This window comes from Mytilus californianus, unplaced genomic scaffold (assembly GCF_021869535.1).
Source record: "Mytilus californianus isolate M0D057914Y unplaced genomic scaffold, xbMytCali1.0.p SCAF_7, whole genome shotgun sequence".
NCBI classification, from domain to species: Eukaryota; Metazoa; Mollusca; class Bivalvia; order Mytilida; family Mytilidae; genus Mytilus; species Mytilus californianus.
In genome coordinates this window covers 56,031,568-56,038,045 of record NW_026262723.1, presented here as the reverse complement: position 1 = coordinate 56,038,045, position 6,478 = coordinate 56,031,568, and the positions used below count along the sequence as shown (strand labels likewise).

The window sequence follows — 6,478 nt, the reverse complement described above, 5'->3', positions numbered from 1 at the left end:
TCGTTGTCACACAAAAGACTTAAAAATATACATGTAAGAATTATCGAGTAAAGAATAATTATTAAGTACTATCATGAAAGTCATCTTTTGGGAACTTGATCACGAAAAGTGAAATTTACCTTTGTTTCAAACATTTAAATCATCAATCAATCTTCATAAACGGTAACAGTGTAGGTAAATAAAAAAATTGATGTTTATTAACATAGTAATATTATCATGTCAGCATGCTTTCATTTTGTGTATATGGGAGTAGCTATTAACTTTTAATTTGCCGTTTACAGACAATGATATCATTACAATCACAAGAGATCAAACAGAACCAGAACATAGTAAAATATCATCCAACAAACCAGATCTCACTCCAACACCTCCAACACCTCCAACAACTCTAAGCACCGAAACAGTGTTTTTAACATCATTACTGGCAACCATGTCGTCACATTTTGTATCGACAACTTCAGACTATACAAATCTCGTCACCCGATCTTCACCAAAGGTCATGTCAACAAATTTTGTTTCGACGAATTCAGATGATATCGACTCTTTCAAATCATCTATCTCAAGTGAACACTCGTCTGTATGGTCTAGATCGAGTACTGTTTCGGTTTCCTCGTCGCAACCAAGCATAAGTGATACTACTGTCGGTACACATATGGAATTAACTACCTTAGTTGCACAAATGGATAACGACAACAGGACAGTGGCAAATGAAACTACAAATGATGGTTTAATTTATAGTATCATTTTTTCATTAGGTACGTGCTCAATTCACTTTTTCTAACTTAATTTTTTTAATAATGATTAACATTAAATCATAAACAACAAGAGTATAATATCACATGCATATTCAAAATCAGAACGGATTATCAATTTATAGTAAATGTAGGTTTTGTAAAGTAATGCTACTGGGATGTAGAACAGATAATTTAGAGAAAATGAATGCTAGGTTGGGACAGAAAGTTGGCAAACTGGCTACTTTCTGATCCTGAAAGAGTTGTGATGATAATTACATAACATACTCAAGGTTTGACTTTTTTTTTGCACAATTTATAATTAAGAAACAACAGGAAAATAGAAACTAAATGTCATATAGGACTAGAATCATTTAGAGAAAACATTAAAAAGCCACAAACTGGAGTTTGTACATGTAAATAAACATGGTGCGGAGTTAAACTAATTTTAGTATGTGTCAACTCAATCCTACTCCTTTGCAATAGGTCAGTGACATTTTCAAAGGTACATTGATAAGTATAATAGTTATTATTACAGAAAAAAAGGACTCAAATCTACAATACATGTATTGCTAACATACACACAAACAGTTTCATTACAATAAGGTCTTTATGAAAAAAATCAGAATATTCAGTTTTGGCAAAATCTCCTAATCCCTCTATCTTTGTTGTGTGTTGTATACTGTTGTTTGTCTTTTCGTCATTTTTCGTTTGTTGCCTTGACATTGACAATATGTTTTCGACTTATGATTTTGAATATCCCTTTGGTATCTTTCGCCTCTCTCTTATTATCGTTATGACTTGTTAATATAATCGTATACAAAAATGTTCATAATGATAATAAACAATATTATACGTATAAATCTCTCCGAAAAAATGATATGTCCAGTGTGTAATCCAAATTTTACAGTAATAAACCCCCAGTCGAAAGTGCACCTTGACCTGTATCAACGTCTTTGTAAAAAGAAGTAATATAATCATTATTTTTTATAATATATAAAGTATTAAAAACATTCATCAAAGATAATAGGCTTATAATTTTGTACGTCAGACTCACGATTTGTCTTCAAATTACGCCCGAATACAAAACTTAAAAGGCCAAATTACAGCAAAAGGTAATCTATTCCTTGAGTAGAAAATCCTTAGTATTTCCTCGCTGCTTAAAACTCAACTACCATATTTTTTTTTATTATCATTTTCTAAAAATGGAGACAATAACAGAACTAACATACATACAAGACAATAATTCTTATCCTTGTTATATGAATAGGCGAAAGATACCAAAGGGATATTCAAAATCATAAGTCGAAAACATATTGTCATTGTCAAGGCAACAAACGAAAAATGACGAAAAGACAAACAACAGTATACAACACAAAAGAAAAGTCAAGCAAACTGCCCATTATTTTCCTGATCATCAACTAGAACAGTTACTGTTCTAAATCACGATCAGATAGTTGCTCTAACTTATGCCATTTTGAAAAGATTCTGACCGTTCAACCCTAGAACTAATAAGCCAGGTCTACCTTAATCAGGTTTGGACAGTTTTTCCCTATAACTGTTTCTGGCAGTTTAACCCTAAAACTACTCTAGTGTTTTAGAACAAAAAAACAGTTAAAAATAATATCAACTGACATGCGACTAGAATACGACGTCTCTCTCATTTGTAGAACTTATTATTACATTTTATTTTATTTAAAAAATCTAGGACAACAACTTCTGAAATGAGAGGCGAAAGATACCAAAGGGATATTCAAAGTCATAAGTCGAAACCAAATTGAACACAGGCACTGATAATTATAAAGCACACAGAAAAACACTTTGATATAAATCAAGAGCCACACGAACCCTTTTAAACAAACTACGGGTGATGTCAGGTGCTCCGGATGGGTAAGCAGATCCTGCTCCACATGAATCTCTTGACAATTCTAATCATGTCGACTTAATAATCATTTTGACTGTTTATAGTTTCTCGCTTTTAAGATAATTGCCAAATATGCAAACATGTGAATAAAATCTAATTTAGGGTCAATTACCCTAACTAGGAGTCATCTGATTAATGTTGGAATATTAAAAGTAGGAAGATCTTGATATTCTTAACATTTTACTACGTAAGAATGTCTCTACTTATGATGGTTAATAAGATATTAGACAATTACTTGTATTTTATCCTTCTGATCTATATTTAGGCATGGCGGCAAAACAAACATACCTCATACTAGACACACGGAGGATATTCTGTTCCAAGTTTCGTTAAAATTGGTCCTTTGGTTTACGAAAACAAACGACGGACGACAACCTCGACAAATATCGACGACGGACACTAAGTGATGGCAACAGCTCACACGACCCACCGTTAGGATCATGTGATCTAAAATTTCCCGGAAAATTACATTAACTAGTGATTAAATAAATGAAAATTATAGTAGTGTTGAAAGTTCTTTTTTTCACAACTTATAAAATTAAATTCTTATTTCAGTTCCAGCCTCTGTTGCATTGGCCATTCTAATAATAATGGCAGTACTAATAACTGTAGTAAGAAGGTACGTTATAGGAGTGCACATGCCAAAAGGTATTGTACTGGTATGCAATACAGTGAAGGTATGCATTGCCATTGCACGAAAATCACTTATTCCAAACGAAAAAATTTTTCTTATAAATATTCCATTATTGTATAAATGTTGATAAATCATAATTCAAATGTTTTTTTTCGTGTTTAATTCTCTATTCCTTTACTTCTACAAAATGTTCCTTGCATTCGTAGGAAATAAGGGATGATGGAAAAAACTCGGCCATTGCAACAAGTATCTCTTTAAATGACATTTCCATCTTGTTTTGATAATTCTTCAATTGAGTCTAAAATTGAGAGCAGAAAGTATAAATCCTTCGTGACAACCGTACTTTGTCCTTTCATATAACAATACAAAGATGTGGTATGATCGTCAATGAGACACATTTCCACCAGAGACATAGTGATGTTAGCATCTAAAGGTAACCAAACGGTCTTCAACAATGAGCAAACCCATACAGCATAGCAAGCCATACAATATTTGGACATTCAAACAACCTCATTTATGAAAAAAAAAAAAAAAAACAAAAAACAGAAAAGATATACAGCACTGAATTACAGTTACTGAAACTGGTTCAAAGCCTATAACAACTAATGAAACAATCATGAATCCAGGACTAAAATTATATTAATCAGTACACATCCAATGGATAAGTGTAGCGACGTCATAAACAGTCAGAAAAAATGATATCTGATTCAATGTTTGTACCGATAAAAACGATATTAAAAGATCTTACAGTGTTTTAATGATTACCTTTTAGAATAAGTCTATTTAAAGGACAGATAAGTTTACGCTGATTGTATTTAATTTGACGGGATCTATAAACAACATCACCGTAAAAATTAGGATATGACATCCCGTTTGTAATACGTTTTTCTACAGGTATAGCCAAACTTCCAAATCCAAATCTTTGTTGATTTGGGTTTATGTCTTGCATTCTTGGTTGTATGAAGAAGATTTGCATCTGTCATTTGGGAGAACAAAAACTGATCATCGTTATTTTTAACTAAAGACACTAAAACAAATCCTGTATTCTTCTATTAAACCTGAGTGAGTTTGATGGAATTCAATAATTGTATACTAGTATTAACTTCGCTATATTTCTCATTTATAAATACTTAAAAAATAGTTATATTTCAATTATTTCAACATCGCTTAACAAAATATATTCCACGCAGTGCTGTTACTAGAAAAACTAATGTTTAAGGAACATCGAATAACGTATCACTTGTCTTAATTTTGTACAAATGAAGATTGCCTTTTACGAATCAGGATTAACAAATGAAAACAACACGTTATAAATTGCATGTGTCCGAAGCGCTTTTCTGAATTTACCTTCATCAGGAACGCTCAAAGCCGAATATTTCAAAGCCTAGTATGTATAAGAACCGAAACAGTTGAAGAGCTATATCACCAAAAAGGACCTAAAAAAATTGCCAAATCCATCTAAGGTCAACTTTTCCTGAGGGAGTTGAAACCTTCGTTTCTAATAGTTTCAAAACTTATTAACAGACAATTTTAGAAAGGTTTGTTATAAATCATGTCAGTACCGAATTGTTGCTTGCTATGTTACTCAATTGCTAGTATTTTTCTTTAGACGAAGAAGGGAGAAAGCCCATCCAAAAAGTAATGGACTTCAAATCGAGCTTGGCGCACTACCACCAATTATTGAATATGAAAAGAAGTCATACGATAACCAAAGGAATTATTTGAAGACACAAGATAAAGGCAATCCGGATTGCCAAATTTATGATGAAGCGAACAATCAATATCAACATCTTGATTTTAATGTACGAAGTAAAGAGTCAAAATGTTTCGAAGCGGAATACGGTTATGCTATGGCAACAACGTCGTTTTTGAAGCCAGACCAAAAGAATTCATCCACCAATAGTGCATTGAAAATCGCCACGGCAAAACGTGCAAAAATGCTAAGAACATCATTACAATTTCTCCAAAGCCAGTTTACAAAGCAGAGGTCTGAAAAAGAAAATGTGGCATATTGTGACACTGCAATAGTGCACACCAAATTCCTGTATGACACACCACAACAATCTACAAAGCATGTCAACAAACATTAGTACACTGTATTTAGTCTCAGCAATTACAAAAGCATGCGTGTGTCATCGAAAGCAATGTTATTTTGAATCAGGAGCTATTTTGAAATACAAATTTTATTTTTTAAGTAGGATCTGTTTACCGTTCCGGAGCACCTGATATCACTCCCATTTTTTAGTGGAGTTTGCTTTTCTCAGTTGTTAGTATTCTGTGTAGTTTTTTTATGGACTGCTGTTTGTTTTTTGTCACCATCGATTATGCCATAATAATTTCTGTATTTTTAGACTTATAATGTTTGTATAGTTCCTTTAGTGTTTTTATATATTTTTATCTGTTTTATTTAAAGACTTCATATTATACCTGATCTACATTTGTTTCAATTTAATGCATTGTACATGTTTCATAATGTTCATTACCGGATGATAAAGATTAAATCTTGACATTACTTAAAAACATAATATTCAGTACGTTTGGTATTATTAAGGTTTAAAGGAACATTGGAAAGTTTTAAATGTTTTTATCCATATTGTGCTTGCTTGCATGAAAAAAATTTTAGAGGCCAACTTTTACATTCTCAAAATTGATCAATATACTTTTATTAGTGTTTTGAAGCTTTCATTATACAATGATAATGAATTGACATTCTCCTTAACTTTGTGTGTGTGTGGTTTTTTTTGTTTTTTTTTTTTCTTTTTTTGGTTGTTTTATTCTTCTTTTTTTTCTTTTGTTTCTTTTTTTGCGAATTTTGAATTTTACTAAGCACATGCATTTTTTATTTTTTCTAATTTTATTTTCTTCTTATTCTGTTGAATATTTGACCATTTTGCAGACCATATTTTTAGATACACCTAAATGTTCCTGATAAACAACTTTGAAGAATGTATATATTGTATATATTGTACTTACCAATCTAATAAAAAATGAATGCTTTAATTTTATGAAGATACATGATTTAATTAATATATTGTAAAACTCAAATAGATATGAACACAACTGTTACAAAGGTTTATAAATAACACAAAAAATCTTACAAATTTTGGTTGATATCTGTATCCAGTAAATGTTAAAACTACATCTGTGTAGATCTTATTCTTTAGCTTCAGACGGAGGCTCTTACAACCG

The 6,478-nt window shown here is 31.5% G+C and overlaps 1 long non-coding RNA gene across 1 annotated transcript; it reads left to right on the top strand.

Annotated features, from left to right (window-relative positions):
* The first annotated feature begins 506 nt into the window (after positions 1-506).
* LOC127709108 (uncharacterized) lies at positions 507-5,665 on the top strand. The gene is made up of 3 exons (XR_007985499.1): positions 507-755; positions 3,211-3,274; positions 4,899-5,665. It is a non-coding gene; the product is annotated as an uncharacterized LOC127709108 (long non-coding RNA).
* The last annotated feature ends 813 nt before the right edge of the window (positions 5,666-6,478 follow it).